The sequence below is a fragment of the Sturnus vulgaris genome, chromosome 4, assembly GCF_052056855.1.
Source record: "Sturnus vulgaris isolate bStuVul1 chromosome 4, bStuVul1.hap1, whole genome shotgun sequence".
Taxonomy (NCBI): Eukaryota; Metazoa; Chordata; class Aves; order Passeriformes; family Sturnidae; genus Sturnus; species Sturnus vulgaris.
This window is the reverse complement of record NC_142246.1, coordinates 62676840-62692975: the sequence shown is the minus strand read 5'-3', so window position 1 is coordinate 62692975 and position 16136 is coordinate 62676840. Positions and strand designations below refer to the sequence as shown.

Here is a 16136-nt window from a genome sequence, read left to right as displayed (position 1 = left end):
GAATGTCTTGGAGGACAAAGGGAAAACCGATCAGGAAATAAGAAGCGCGGGAAAGGGAATTTTCAGTTGCATCATTCAGGAAACAATGTCACCCTGAGAACCCGCTCCCTGGAAGCGACTGCAGCGGGATGTGCGTGACTCACCGCGAAACTATCCCACATCCAACCCCAGCTCTGCGCACGGAGCCAGGGAGGCGCTTCTGCTGGCCCCCTGCAGAATGACATCCCGACTTTTCACAGCTTGAAGGGGTTGAGATGGAACAAATGGGAGTGATGATAATGCAAAAATATGAATATGTGAAAATACGAGGTAAGGTTGTGAAAATGAGCTTATCGCGCATGCTCTGCAAACACCAGCTGAGGTATCCGCACTGTGATTCCCAGGGGAAAGGGAGGAGAAATAGATTTGCTTAGATTTTAAATTTTTTTATCTGCACGAGATATTTGGTTCTGTCACATTTATGGAGGTCTTGAACAATACTTTTTAACACAGACCTGTGAAGTTAATTGCAATTTTTTTTTTTTTTTTTTTTTTTTTTTATGCTAAGAATGACTGCTAAGAGTGTATCCATGGACACCTATGCATGTACAACCTTCCCCCTCAAAAAACCCCATGCAGCTCTTTTGGCTTGAAGTTCTCTGCCACCTAACTCTGAAATGGGCTAACACAGGCAAGCAAGATCTATTGGCTTTTCAGATCTCTTTTCCAGTCCAGATAAATTCAAACACACCACTTGGCTCAGCACAGAGAAAAATTCGCAAATGATGACTCATCTAGTTTGCTGAAAAGTGCAGAAAGATTGGATTATTTGACCTTTTGTAGAGTAACACCCAACTTGACCCAAGTCCTGGGATGCAGTTTGCAATAATTACATGTTGTTGCACTAGAGTAATTTGAACAGATCACTGTAACTAACCACACTAAAGATATAAGCCCAGTGAGGAATTTCCAACCTAATTGCTCAAAGTTTGCTAAGGGTAAAAATTATGAGCAAGGAGTAGTATATGACACAACAAAAGATCTAAAAATGCCCAGGCTTATGGTGAATGAAAAAACAACAACAACAAACCACTTTAAAAAAAATGACAGCAGGGTGATCTGATGCAATTGAGCAACAAAGAGCAATGCTTGTACCCCAGTGACACACTAATTCTGGGCTGGAATGCCTTGCTGTTGTCCTTTGCCCAAGCTAATCACAAATGCATCTCTAGATCTGAAATATTTGTTAGATTATGTATTTAAGTTGCTAGATAAAAATCTGTGTACTCACAAAAAACATGCAATCAAAGGTAACTTAGTAAGGGGTTCCTTTAGCAGAAAATGGCAGTGCCAGAGCTTTTGGGAGGCCTTCAACAAACATGTTGTTCCAGCTCAAAGCATGTTGCTTCAGATGCTGTGGGTTTACCTTTCATGCAATTCTTAGGTTGCATGAAAAGAGGAAAGGTTTCTTTACTTAGCACTTAGAGGTTTACTGCTGCCTTGATAAAAGCCTGGAATGTTCTGTTGTTGCATCAGCTGAATATGGAACTACATGAAATCTTAAGATGTTCAATTTTACTACAGGGTGATGGTAATATCACACCCTTATTTTAGTGTATTTACAAGTATTTAAAACCTGGTTTATTTCCAAGAGCTGCTTTTTATTTCCTGCTATCCTTGACTTGTAAGAATAGCAGGTTACCTTCCTTCTGTGAAACACAGCACAACCAAACTGAAAGCCTGCCAATTAGCAAAACCCACGCTCGCTTTCACTTGTCAGCTTGAGAAGAGAACATGAAATTCTTGCTATATTTAGACTACCCAGTATCCACAGCATGAATCAGAGGATCAGTCCAAACTCACAAGCTAATTAATGCATTTGTTCCCAATCAAATTCAACTCTCATCAGGCAAGCAAAAATAGTGACGATAATTTTGCCTTTCAATTGTCTCTGCAAGTCAAGAGTAGGAACCTGCTCTTTCGTTTGTTATGTAAACACCTCTGGACACATAACAGCCTGTTCTTTCCCAGCCGATATGTCTGCAAACACTGGGCAAACCCATCTGGGCAAAACAAGACCGAGGTAATGAAAAGGGGGTCACTGATGTTAGAGACAAAGTCCAAGATGGACAGTTCTAGATGGAAATCTGCCTTGAGGTGATCCACCTGATTCTGTTCATCTGTACACATTTTCCTGGAGAGAAACTGCTCCTACAGACAGGCAGGGAAACACAGTACTTCAAGCGGGATGAGATGATTAAAACTGTAGTTTTACAGGCTGGCTGCTGCTCGGCAGATGGAAATTTTCCAGGCTGCCAGAAGAAAAGGGGAAGAAAAGGGAACCCGGAAGAAAGCGAAGGCATGCCTGCTGCCCCAGGGGAGCCGACGTATGTAAAAAGGAATGTACAGCTCCCAGTGCACTTGCTTCGTGTGCCTTCCCAGCCCCATGGATGTGGGCAAGACCTTACGGTTCTGGGTGTTAAACTCGCCTTAAAGCAGGTGCGTTGTTCGGGGTTTTTTAAAAATCCGTGACAATCTAGTCTCGCCTCCCTGCCTGGGCAGCAAACTGCACACGGACAGCACCAATTTAAAGACGTTTCTGCTGCAGTTTGCTCATCACGAACTAGCACAGGCCGCGTTCATTCCGTGCATATCAAAGCCGCGGCAGCCCCCCGAGGGGCGCCGGCCGTGCCCAGCCCCGCTCCGCGATGTGCCGGCCGCGCTCCCTGACATTCCCAGCCCTGCCGCGGCCCTTCCCGCCCAGCAGCCGCGGCTGAAGGAGAAGGGACAGCGGAGCGAGCGGAAGGGGCGACAGAAGGAGACGCTTGCGAGCGCGGCCCCCGGCCCCGGGCAGGCGGCCTTTTACCTCCTCCCGGCCCCGGTCGCCGTCCCTGCCCTGGAACGGGCGGCCCTTACCTCCTCCCGGTCTCTGTCCCGGGCAGGCAGCCCTTACCTCCTCCCAGCCCGGCGGCGGCAGCGCCCAGCGATGCGAGCACGGCGCTCCCCGGCCGAGGCTGCAGCGCGGCCCCGCCGCCGCCGGGCCCGGCCCCGCCCGCCCAGCCCGCGCGGCCAATGGGCCCCGCTCGGCGCCGGCCGAGCCTCCCACACCGCCCCCGCCCCGCCCGCGGCCGGCCCCTCGCACGGGCCTGCAGCTGCACGGAGGCGGCGAGGGCTGTGGCCGCGGTGAGCCTGCACAGCCGCCGGTGTCGCGCAGTCACCGAATCGCTTAGGTTGCAAAAGACCGCAGGGATCAGCGAGTCCTACCACGTCCAGTCTTTCCTTAAACGCATCCAGAGAGGGTGACTCCATCGCCTCCCTGGGCAGCCCATTCCAATGTCTAATTACCCTTTCTTGCGAAGAAATTCCCCCTAATTTCACAAAATCACGGAATTTATCGAGTTGGAGAGACCCACAAGAACCATGGATTCCAACCCCTGGCCCTGCACGGGTCCAGCCTAACCCTCCCCTGGCGTAGATTTAGGCCGTGTCCTCTCGTTCTGGCACTGATCCCCTGGGAGGAGAGCCCGATCCCCCCCTGGCTCCAGCCTCCTTTCAGGCCTGGATTCGGCAGGTGGAAGCCAGGACAGCCAGGCTGTGCCTGCAGCTGCTGCCCACGGCTGCCCAAGAGGCCTCTGGAAGCAGCAGATGCCCTTATGGAACAACTATCTGAAAGATATAAAGCATAACTGTGTGTGCTCCTGATGTGACCCGTGTCCAATCAGAAAGTTAAAGGGATCATTTGCTCCACGCTGTGCTACTGCCAGTCTCTGACCTTTGATGCATTTTGGCGAATCAGATGGCTCTGATTACGAAAAGCTTTGAAACACGCCGTCCATTCCACCTCGTGCTGTCTGCTGGAGACTGGAGTACTCAAAAACAGACACCTGAGAGAAAAATGAGAACCAACACTATTTCCATAGGGGCTTAAAGAGGTCACTATCACGTTTGTCCTATACATTTTTGAGGTAAAGAAATGCTTTTGTTTTGTTGGAGTGAGGTTTTTGGTTGCTGCAAAACCCAGCTACTACTTGAAAAAGAAAAGCAGCAATAAAACCTCTCAGACCCCTCACTGTACAGCTGTACTTATAGAAGAAGGGGTTAGGTGAGCATGGCACCATACACCAAATTATTCTAGTTTCCAGATGTGTAGTGTCCCACTCAGCATTTAGAATGGAATTTGATCCTGTGAGTCTTTTTGGGATAGCAACAGTGTCATCTATCACTGCAGGTTGCTCTCTGGTTCCCGGTTGTCCTCAGTGAGACAGCAAAAACAAAGCTCTTCTGCCAACCCTCCTGTAATTGAGCAGAGAGCAGCAGTTCTCCTGAGCACAAAGGATTCATACAGGCGTGGATCCAAGCTGGTACAGTGAATTACTGAGAACAAAACCAGCGTATTACCTGTAAAAGGATATTGCTATTTACAGAGCAGCACAGTGGGGTCTTCCCAGAAGTGTCAGGGTCCTACACGATATGGAGGCACGAGTGCTGGGAGACAATTTCTGCCCCATTGAGCTGGCAGTGAAAGGCCAGCATGGAAATGACAAATGCTGCATGTTGAGCCCTTATGTGCAGTAGAAGTGCTCTTATCTTTACAAGGCTTTGGAAGGCAAGTGGGAGGCATCTGGAGAGGCAGCAGGAAAAAATGAGACAGTGAGCATAAGAATAGCTTTGTGAGAAGGCAGAAGGCTTGAAGACAAGGCCAGGGCACAGGGCAGGCTGGATGGGCTGCAATGAAGCATTTGATACTTTGAGGGGCCTCTGATAGCAGTTGGAGGACAGGAGGCAAAAAAATTCAGGAACAGGAAAGGCAGGAACCTGTACTATGCAATATTTTGTTTTGTGACTGCAAACAGTTAACTTGGACTTTCCCCTCATAATTTTTTTCCCCTTAAAGGATGAGTTTAAGTTTTCTAGATTCCAGCTCTCCTAGCAAGGAATTTCTGCTCCTGCAAGGTTCTCTCTTTCTCTCGTCTGACTTACTGCCTCTGTTCTTGCTGCTTTGTCGTGTTTCTGACTTTTCCCTCCACTGCCCTCTATTCTACTTTATTTTTTTCCTCCTTTCCATTCATGATTTGCACATATTTTTCTGTAGTTATTTCTCTCCTGCTGCCTCTTCCCTTTTTCACTCATCTTTCTTTCCTGCATGCTTCCATCTTCAAATTCTAAAACCTTAATCTGTGACTGTCTTGTGTGACTGGAAAACAAACCAGACTCCCGGAGGCAGGGGCAGGTTGGTTGTCTATGTATCCAGCATTGTAACTGAACACACAGCAGCTGGAATTCTTGGGTGGGGGAAAAAGAAATATCCATTGTAATCTCCATGTATCAGATCTCAGACCAAGCTATAAGTACAGGAAAACCTGGTTCTGAACCCCATATTCTTCTCACCAACACATGATATTAAAGGTTGGAGAATTTACTTTTGCACTATGCTTTCTATCCTCAGAACTGAAGAATTTTTCCTTATGGTACACTCTTGTTTAATTATCTGTCTGTATGTGCAATCTAGGTCTGCTAACAGGTCAGAAGAGACCAGAAAACATCCTGTGGATGTGGTGAAGTGGCCACTATTTAAACACCGACTTTCAAATAACTGGCAACAGCTGTAATTTCTCACAGCACTTTTCAAAGGCAGTCCTTCAAAATCAGGTGAGCTACTGTGGGAAAGGCCACCTCTTCCATGACCATTTGGCTGTCTGTGCTCATGGACAGCTCTGGGTAGTCCAGCTCTCACTGTGGACATTGGTGATGAGAAAAATGCTGCAGGAAAGCTTATTGGGGACATCTTTTCCTTGGATCAGGACTCAAATTTAAGTTCAGACCCTTGCCTTAGCTATGCTGTGGGTGTGCCCATGCCTGGCCTTGTACCCCACTGATCCTGTGCTTCCCTGGCTGATGGATCCTCTGTCTTGACCCTGAACCTGACTTGTCTCTATGGTCAGGCTTGGTGGTCCCTGGACTGCAGCTGACCCCTGTTGCTGTCCCCAGCTGGGTTAGCTCTCCCTCAAGTGCCATGGAGTTGTCAGGGATGTCCCTACCTGCCTCACCATCCCCCTTATCCCCAGCCCTGGTGGAACAACCATGCTTCTCCTTGCTGACAAGGGCTGCACACAGTCCTCAGGGTGTGGGTAAAAAGCAGTTTTCTTCTTCAAGGGAAATGTGCTTTTGGGCACTCTTGCCAGGTATTGCCCTTGCATAAATAATCACAATGTTAACACTGAAACATGACTAAGCAAGCTAATAGGCGTTCTGTTTAGAAACAAGAAATAAAAAATGTTGGTTTTGACACTGTTCAAATGATGTGCAACACTTAATTCTCAAGCTCATGCTCTATACTTTTATGGGTGATGTGACAAATCCTCTGTGCTCACACTTCGGTACATGGTAATCTTGTTTCCTCTGGTTAACTTGCTCAATAAGTTTCTACTTCATTTGGGACTCGTGATGTACACAGAGACAGAAGGCATTCTGAAACAGGAGGGCTGTGGTGTAGCTTAAGCACGTTCCCAGGACTGCCCAGGTCAAACTGCAGTCTCTGAATAGCTCTCACTCACAGGGAAGGCAAGAGTCAGATGTACGTCTGCTCCCACAGGATTCCTCTCAATTCAGATGACACGGCTTGCTTCTGTCCTGGTGAAGATGGAAAATAAACTCCTGTATCCTAAACACTGTGCTGGGAAGGTCAAACCAAGAGCTTGCCTGGGGGATTGGCTGTTGTCGTTAAAACCAGAGTCAGCTTTCGATCCTTGGTGATCCCAGCTGTGGTGGGTTGATCCTGAGCAGCCACCAAGTGAAGTCACTGTCACTCCCTCTCCTCAGAGAGCAGTGCCAGCACCGCACAGCAGTAGCCAAACCACTGCTGTGTTTTCAACACCACCCCAGCTACAAATACAAACCACAACACTGAGGGCTACTACGAGAAAGTTAACTAACCCAATACACTGTGTTTTCTGAAAGTAAAAGAAAATGGTTGAATTGTTTATCCTGACACTTTAAATGGCTTTGGAGTATTCAAGCAGTTTATTTGGAAACAGAAAAAAAGGTTTGGCTGAGCTTTCTGTGCCCCTAGTGAAGAATACATCTTCTTAAAAGCAGAGAAAAGTGAGTTAGAACAGAATGTTCCTAGCCCTTCACATTATGCCTTTGGCATTCTCCAGTTACAGCACGTTAGCTGTGTAAATTGAATTTCTCCTTGAACTTTCCAACCTAAATGATTGTATGATTCTACTGGGAAGTATCATAAGTTAGAAGTTGTGATACTTCAAAATATGAGGGTGCCACACACGATAACTTTGTATTAGGAATATGCAATTGAAAGATCTGATTTTTGGGACGGCTGCACAGTAGCACATCTGATTTTGCTTCAGTGTCATACCTTCAGTTTTTCGAAGTTAATATTCCAGATCAGAATTCAGTCATCTGCCTGCTGAGAAGAACCACGTAGCTATTTCTGCCTTGATGATTAAAGAATATTCCTAATGATCTTTGAAGAGCTGTTGTAATTTGACAGCAGGAAATGATTGTGGCTTTTGAATATGTAGCAAATATTTTAAAGCAGCCTTTAAAGTGGTTTCCTTGGCAACCACTCTTCTTTAGAGATCGACACATGCTATTGAGTGTCCTGCTGGACTCGGATCAGCCTTGCAATATTAAAGGCACTTGTTTCCAGCACTGCCAGGTCATGTGCAGTTCCTCACTGTCCAACAGCCCCGGAGCTCAGAGGGAAGCTCGCTGCCTGCCAGGCTTTTTTCCAGACGAGCAAGGACACACCTCTTGGCGGTGAGCTGGCAGAGGCATCCCGAGGGGTGGAGGAACTGGCTGTGCTCACATTGGCTGCGTTATCCTGCAGCCCTGAGGAATGGGGTGTTTATTTCTCATTCAGCTACTCTTCACCCCCCACCACAAGACAATGATTGTGGCTGTGGTTCCCCTTTAAAAGAGATGGTAAACACAGCTCTTAGCTGCACAGCCTTCATTCTTTTATTTTCTGTCTTACATCTCAACTGTCTGGGGCATCACATAATTTATCTTTCAACCCATACTCGGTATTTATGATCAATAGGAATGTAAAGCCATTAATGATTGAGAATCCTGGAAGCATCATTAACGTAAAGAAGATCTGCTCTTCCCCAAAGCTTTCCAGTTATGCATTCATTCTGATTTGGATTGGCTTCCTTATTTGCTATGGACATCTGGGATTTAAGGCAGCTTTAGCAGAACTGAGCTGAGCATCTCCAAGAAAACAAAATCTGCTCAGGGGAAATGTGCTAAACAGTGACCCTAATAGAGGGCACTTGCCTGGTGTTTGTCATCAGCCCTGTAGGAGCCTCATTGGATGCCCCAGCAGTGCTGGGGTCTCTAGTTGGAAAATAGGGTTGGTGAAGTGAGATCATTACTGACGAGCATCCTTTAAGAGATTCTCATACTTGTGTTTCTTTAGGTAAGCCTGATGTGTAGGATTAGCTTCTTGCTTGGCCATGCTTTTCTTTCTGGAACTCTCAAGAGAAAGGTTTTTCTAGAACTGACACAGAAAAGGAGAGTGCTTTCTGAAAGCAGTTGCTACTTTGTATTCACGGGTTTGAAGGCAGAAATCAGCACAAATTCCTCAAAGTAGAAATCATGCAGAAGATAGCTCATGTGTGACCTAGTCTGTGGCATTATTGTACTTACTAGCAGTTTTTATTTCCTTTTCCTTTTTATTTCCTACTCATCTTTGCTTACCAGTTGTTAATCCAAACACTGCTTGCTGTTATGGAAAGGGTTACTACTTTATCCTAAGAGCAAATAAAAATAGAATAATAAGATTCAGTGTGGTAAATCCATGCCACTTCTGTAAGACCAAAACTGAAGCAATATTCAAACTAAATTACATGTTTGTATAAAAACAGAAAGACCAGGACCCACATGCAAAATGAAATCCTGAAGCGTCATTTTGAAATGCAAACGATTTAATGAAATCTTATGTTTACAAGTGAACCTGGCAACTTGCAGGTCCTGACCCAAAGCATATGGAAATTTCAGAGAATGCTCATGTTAACTTATCATGGACAGCACTGGGTCCACAGGAAGATGGATGCATTCAAAATCATGTCCAGCATTGAATGGAAGCTTCAACTGCATGTTATCTTTGGTTTTGGCATGAGAGTGTCATGTAAAAACAGATTCTGTGTGTGATCTGAGCTGCTTTGCCATCTACCTTCTGTACAGGCCCATTAGAGGCACTGAGAATCGAGAGTGCTGAGATTCTGCACTTGCAGAATATCTGCTGCTGCCATCTTCTTCCATTTGTGATTATTTCAAAACTCAAATTTGTGCTGATTGAATGACACAAATTGTAATGTCAGCATTTGAAGGGAGAGCGTGCTTATTTCTCAGGACAGCTCAGTATAGGGAGAGGAAAGAAGTAATATTTGCATTTAGCTTCCTTCACAGGGTGGAGGTGTGATGGTTACACTGATAAATGTCACATTATGCTTAATCCACCTGAGCAGGACTAACTACCTAGAATGATATTTAAGAATGTTATTTGAATGTTTTCAAGACCAAGTGGAGGGTAATTCAGAAGTCTATTTTGAAAAGAATTGTTTTGAAAGAAATGATAGTAAATATTAATGTAAACAAAAATGAAGAATGGCCTTAATTCTTAGCTTCACTGTGACAGGAGGTGCCAGAGCCTACCTGTTTTATTGCACCTAGCTAAGGGAATGGTAATTTTGAGCAGGTAGGTACATCCTGATTCAGTCTGTCACCTACTGTATTCTAACCCTGGGCAAGCCAGGCCCAGCTGTAGTCCTGAATGAAAACACAGAAGGTTATCCCATCAGTTGGGAAAACCTCAGTAAACAGAAGTGTTCCCTCACAGGTTCTCATGGATCTTGACTCCAGGTGCCTTCAGTCTCTGTTCCTAGAGACTCTTGTGAACTGTTCAGCCTTTTGTCTTTCAGGTGAGTCACTTTGCACAGATGCATCTGTGCATGATTATGTTCCCTCTCTCTCATTTGGAATTTCAGGTTGCTCCCAGCCTGTATATAAGTTCTCATTTTTTTCTACACCACTGTGAAATGACTGTTTTTCCAATGCTTTTTGATCCATGTATTGAAATAAGCAATAACGTGGTGCCACAGAGAAGAAAAGGTTTCCTGTAGTACAAAACCAGTCAAAATGCTTTGTGAGAGTGCATCTAACTTTTATTGACTCTCCCCCTTCTCTGGCCCCATTCCCTTCCTCCCTGTGATCATCTTGCTCCAGCTATGGTTGGCCAGACTTCTCCCTTGCACACAGCACAGTGTGTTGCCAACACCACTGTTGTTTGCAGATTTACAAGGTCTGGTTTTAAACGCCCTTGTGACAAACAAAAACATGTTTACATGCTGCTTCTGTCTTAATAGCTGTTAACCCTAAATCACAGTGTGAACAGCCAAGGAGATGCTAGAGTGTATCTTTTCCGAAATGCTGCTTTACATCTAGGCCCAAACTGCAGAGAGGGAGTGGAGGATCCTTTCCACACACAGTGTCTGTAAGCTGACTCTGGGCAGCTGAGGAGGAGGCCCAAGATAGCTCTGCAGGGGCTGAAAAGCAGCACTGGCACACAGGAGACATGGAGAGACACGAGCCCTGGGCCTTCATTTCAGGGAGCCAAGGCCAGCTGCTAGGGTCAGCATTAACACCCTGTGAAAGGTAAGTCGAGTTGGCTGTTGTTCCTGCAGGATTTATGCCTCTTCTTCTCCACAGGCACTTTTTGTCACTTTTTGCTTGGCCTCCACTTCCCAAAGCAGTCATGATGAACCTGTTTCAGGGTTCAGCATGTTCTGAATTCTGTATGAGCTTTTGGAAAAAGCACTTTTAGATTTTCTTTTAACTGATGCATTTTAAGTAGTTATTGAACATTTCTTATCACTTTTTAACCACATAGGAATATTTGACATTTGCATGAACTACGTTCAAAATGTTTGATAAAGCCATGCAAAATATTCTGCTTTCTGCAAGATCTGACTATGAGCAACAGAGAGGAGATAAACAGGACCCCATCCAGCACGACTTGCACAGTAAAATATCACTTAATGCAGACAGCTTATTGCCTTCTCTTTTACATCTTCCTTCAGTGAAAGCTTTGATGCTGTAAGGCTGGAATAAAGAAAAGGCACAGTGCCCAGTACTACACAGTGTACTGCAGCAGCAGTAGATTTGATTTGTTTGCCTCATAGGGTAGGTAATGCATTTAAGTAATTGTGTAGCACAGCAAAGTCAAATTTCACAGACCTCAGCCTGTGACAGACAGAAATCAGCGAGCTGGCAGATGGCCCAGCTCCTTGTTGAGCACCTTCCCAACATGTATGAATTGGGGAGGTGGGTATCAGTTACAGGTGCACAATCCTGCTGACAGGACAGACCCTCAGGCTCTTTGGAGTCCAACACAATTAGCTATGACACATCTGACAGCTTTATATCTGTGCATACTTCTCCATAATAACAATACACGGGTTCAAGTGAATATAACAGCCAATGCACAAAGGCACAAGTAGCTTCAACAAATGTTCACAATGTTATTTACAATATTTTAAGACTCATCCATATACCTGAATTCAAGTTCTGCATTACTCTCTGACAAATATAAAAGAGCATGTTCCAGAAAAATATGGTTAGTAATCTGTAGAAAAGAATCAGGCAAACATAACCTCCAGCAATGTTTGATGGCAATGATTTGTAACGTGGTGCTTCGATTTACACCTTAATACAGGTTTAATTGCCTGACACCAAGAAAACCTGTCTGTCATGCTGTGCAGGTGTTTATCTGAAATGAGTATATTGCTATGGAGATTTTGAGGTAAATAAATAAAACCAAATTGATTTTATTTGCAGCCTTGCTGGTTGAAGATGTAGGCTTTTAATTGTCTCTCTCTTGGGTGTTAAAGGAAAAGGATTGGTTAGGGGACCTCATTGTACCTCCTTTTTAATAACTGGGGCCTCTCATAGGGCCAGGCTGTGTTAGTTTTGGCTGGGGTAGAGTTATTTTTCTTCACAGTAGCCAGCATGAACTATGCTTTAGATTTGTGCTGGAAATAGTGTTTATAACACAGGCATGTTTTTGTTATTGCTGACAGGGTTTACACAGAGCCAGGGACTTTTCTGCCTCTCAGTGAGGGGCCTGGGGGTGCAAAAGGAGCTGGGAGGGGACACAGCTGGAACAGGTGATTCCAAGTGACCCAAAGGATATCCCATAACATATGGAGTCATGCTTAGCAGGTAAAGCTGGGGGAAGAAGGCAGAAGGGAAGGACATTCAGAGTGATGGTGTTTGTCTTCCCAAGTCACCTGCTCTCCTAGGGGTGGCTGAACACCTACCTGTGGGAAGCTGTGACTGAATTCCTAGTTTCCTTTTGCTTTACCTATTAAACTGTCTTTCTCTTAACTCATGAGTTTTCTCACTTTTAAGATTCTCTCTCCCTTTAACCAGGGAAGAGGAGTGAGCGAGTGGCTTTGTGGGACTGAAGTGCTTTCTAGGGTTAAACCGTGACACAGAATTACAAATGCACGACCACAGTGGCTTTTCATCATGTCCCTTCCTATCAAAATGCTCATAGACTTCTTGGACAACAGCAAAAGCTGAGGGTGAGATGGCAGCTAAGCTGCAAATTTATTCTAATGCCCTTTCCCCAAATCATTGCATGGGCAAAAATCTGTCTCCCACAGAACTATTCCTTTGTGTCCATGTCTGCACAGAGCAGTCATCACCTGCTCCATTGGAAATGGAATATATCTGTAAATGCATTCCTCACTGACAAAATTACTTTTGTGTCTTGTCATCATCAGGACCAGTCCAAAGTCAGCAGTTCTTCTGAGACCTGTGTCTGCTCGTCTCCCTCACTCATTCCCAGCAAACATCCAAAGGGCACATTAAATATAACCTTGGCCTCTGGTACAGAAATAGGTCATGAAACATGACCCTCATGCCAGTTAAAGAAGCATCACATTGCCTACTGCACTGATTCATAGTAGCAAGTATTTCCCCTTCCTTGAAAAGATGCTGTGAGTGCCAGCTCCATGAAGAAGAGCACAAAGTATGAATACCAGCCAAGTCCTGCTGAGACTCTGCAGCCTGTGGGTGACAGATGAGATCTTTGCTGCTGTGTCCTGTGTCTGGCCAGGGCTGTGGTTTCCCCCATCAGCAGCTCTCATAGGGACTGTCTGCACAGTGTCACAGGAGCCAACAGTTGGAAAACACGTTTTAAATTCCCTTCTTCAGTTTGGTCTCTGAGGGAAACCTGCAGAGTGGTGCCTGCAGGCAGGAGTAGTTCAGGTGTCTGGGTTCCCAGGATATCCCACTCTCAGCAAACTCTGCCATGGCAAAAACTGTGCATTGGGTCTCCATTTGTGCATGGGGGAAAAAGTTCTAGCAGAAATGGGGGTTTTTCAGCTCCTTAACTGGAAGGAGAACCAAGATGGTAAGGGTAAGTTGATTTAAGTATCTCAGAGTAATTGCCAATCAAGGACTGCCTTCAGCACTGTAACACTTAGTCAGCCTTGCTGAAGGAATTGAATGGTTTGGAGGGTGCTTTCCTGCAGGGTCTTCCCAGTGCCTCAGAGCGAACTTTATCGGGAGCTTATTAACATGGGACAAAGCATATTTCCTCCTCAGAGATGAGGATGTACGACTTGGTATTTATTTCCCACAAGGATGTCCAGCAAAAGTACCTGCAGTGTACTTGAGTCGTGTGACCACCATGAAACTTGTGCGTCAAGGCTCTTCATTCCTCTCTTGGCCTTGGGAGTTTTTTCCTGCCCGCAAGGGACGACGAAACAGCATCAGCTATGATTTAATGTTCCGCGCTGGGTGCTGCAACGAGCTCCCCGCAACACCGCAGACTTCCCAGCGGAGTGATGGCAGGGCGATCCAGAGGCTGTGGATGCCCGGGGTGCGGTGATGGCAGGGCGATCCAGAGGCTGTGGATGCCCGGGATGCGGTGATGGCAGGGCGATCCAGAGGCTGTGGATGCCCGGGATGCGGTGATGGCAGGGCGATCCAGAGGCTGTGGATGCCCGGGATGCGGGGATGGCAGGGCGATCCAGAGGCTGTGGATGCCCGGGATGGGGTGATGGCAGGGCGATCCAGAGGCTGTGGATGCCCGGGATGCGGGGATGGCAGGGCGATCCAGAGGCTGTGGATGCCCGGGATGGGGTCGCGGCTGGCGGTGCCGGTGCCGGTCCCGCCGAGCGCTCGCTGTCGCCGCCTGGTGGCCACAGCAGCGCCCGCCCGCCCGCACGGCGCGGGGTGGGGGAGGCAGCGCCGCCCTCGCTGCCGCCGCCTGGTGGCACAACAGAGGAACTGCGGCACGGGCTTGGCGCCGTGCCCGATCCCGGTCCCTGGGCTGGGATTCACAGTCACAGAGTCCTGCAGCTTGGAAAGGATCTTAAGGGCTTGAGATCATCGAGTCGGACCGCTAACCCAGCGCTGCCGGGCCCACCGCTAGACTGTGTCCCCAAGTGCCACATCCTAACTGCGAAAGCAAATGGGTTGTGTATAGGTTATGAATGCCTTCAGGAATGGTGACTCCACCACTTCCCCATGCAGCCTGTTCCACACCTTGACAACCCCTTCAGTGAACACAATTTTCCTAATTATCTAATCTCAACTTCCCCTGGATTGACTCTAGGCTATTTCCTCATGTCCTGTCATTTTTTACCTGGGAGAAGAGACCAATCCTTATCTGGCTACAGTCTCCTCTCAGGTAGTTTTAGAGAGCACTAAGGGCTTCCCTGAGACTCCTCCAGACTAAACACGCTTATCTCCCTTATCAGCATTCTGCTCCAGACCCTTCCCAAGCGCCTTTTCCTTTCTCTGAGTTCATTCCATCACCTCAACGTCTTTCTTGTGATCCAGAGAGTGATCCAGAACTGAGCACAGAATTTGGGGTGCAGTCTCAGCAGTGCTGAGTACAGAGGGATGATCCCTGCCCTGGTCCTGCTGGCCACACTTGCTGGCACAGGCCAGGATGCCACTTGGCCACCTGGGTATTCACAGCTCTGCAGGTGTGTCATCAGCTGGACTGAGTAAAGGGCTTCATTAGGCTTTGGTTAGAAAAGGCTGGCTTCACCAGGGGCTGTAAGCAGCAGAGGTGCTCCTGTCTATTGTCCCACCCGCCTGGTAGGAGACAGAAGTGAAAGTAAGCTGTGAAATGTGGTTTTTATATCCACCATGTCAGACAAAATTATTTCCTGTGGTCAGAACTGATTATGAAATACACATCTACACTAGAACTGGGTTTAAAAGGTATGTGTAAAGATAGTAACTAAGGTATATAGAAGTTCTCACTTTAAATGCTAAGGTCTATTTCATTTCTATTTCCAGCTGAAAGGCTTTGTGGGAAAAAGAGCTGTTTGTGTCCTTGTGAAGGGTTTAACCCACACCTAGGAATAAACATTATTTCCTACTTCAGAAGCCAGGATGTTTTATGTAGCTCCCTGGAAATCTCTGGAAACACAAGGGAAACAAAGTCTGCCTTCCCCTCTAGTTTTGTCCATTTCTATTTAACTGCTTAACTGCTTTGAGCTCTTGTCTATACCACCCAAAATTACTGGCCTTTGCAAACAGCTTCCTCAACATGAAGTGGTTCTGTAGTGCCCTTTGCTAATAATCATGGTGCAAGATAAGGACAATGGAAGTGCCAGAAAATTTCCTGTTCTCAGCTTCCCTAAATGAAATTAAATCAGTCCAAAGGATCTTTATACAGGTTTAAGAAAGGAGAAGTCACTTCCCTTATCACACACTGCAGACAGAGAAGGGCACCTTTAAAGCCGAGGAGAACTAAGAGTGCACAGCTCAATCAACACTTCAGGATATGACTATTTGTTCTTTATTTAAAAAAGGGGAATGAAAATCTTGTTCAGTCTTGTCCTTTCAGGTTTCCAGTATGAACAAAATGGATTTCTATTAATTCTCTTTAAATGATCAAGCTTTGAGTTACACTTTCTTATTGCTACAAGTGTCAAAGATATTTTTAAATGTTCCTAAGAAATGTAACTTCGTGGTATTTTTTTTTCACTAGTGGTTTAAAACTATCAGTTCCTACCAAAAGACTCTCTTGTAGAAACGAATTTTTTTATATATACATCGACCATACAAACTATTATCAAATGATCAACAGAAACTGCGCTTTATTA

General features: G+C 46.0%; 1 long non-coding RNA gene across 4 annotated transcripts; it reads left to right on the top strand.

Moving 5' to 3' along the window:
- Position 1: 1 nt before the first annotated feature.
- LOC148224041 (uncharacterized) lies at positions 2-13871 on the top strand. 4 transcript variants are annotated; one of them, XR_015803369.1, is made up of 5 exons: positions 2-309; positions 2257-2478; positions 5489-5628; positions 9842-9923; positions 10447-13871. It is a non-coding gene; the product is annotated as an uncharacterized LOC148224041 (long non-coding RNA). The 4 variants fall into 4 exon arrangements; XR_015803370.1 differs by having other exon boundaries at positions 2-2478; positions 10447-10656; positions 12433-13871; XR_015803371.1 differs by lacking the exon at positions 2257-2478.
- The last annotated feature ends 2265 nt before the right edge of the window (positions 13872-16136 follow it).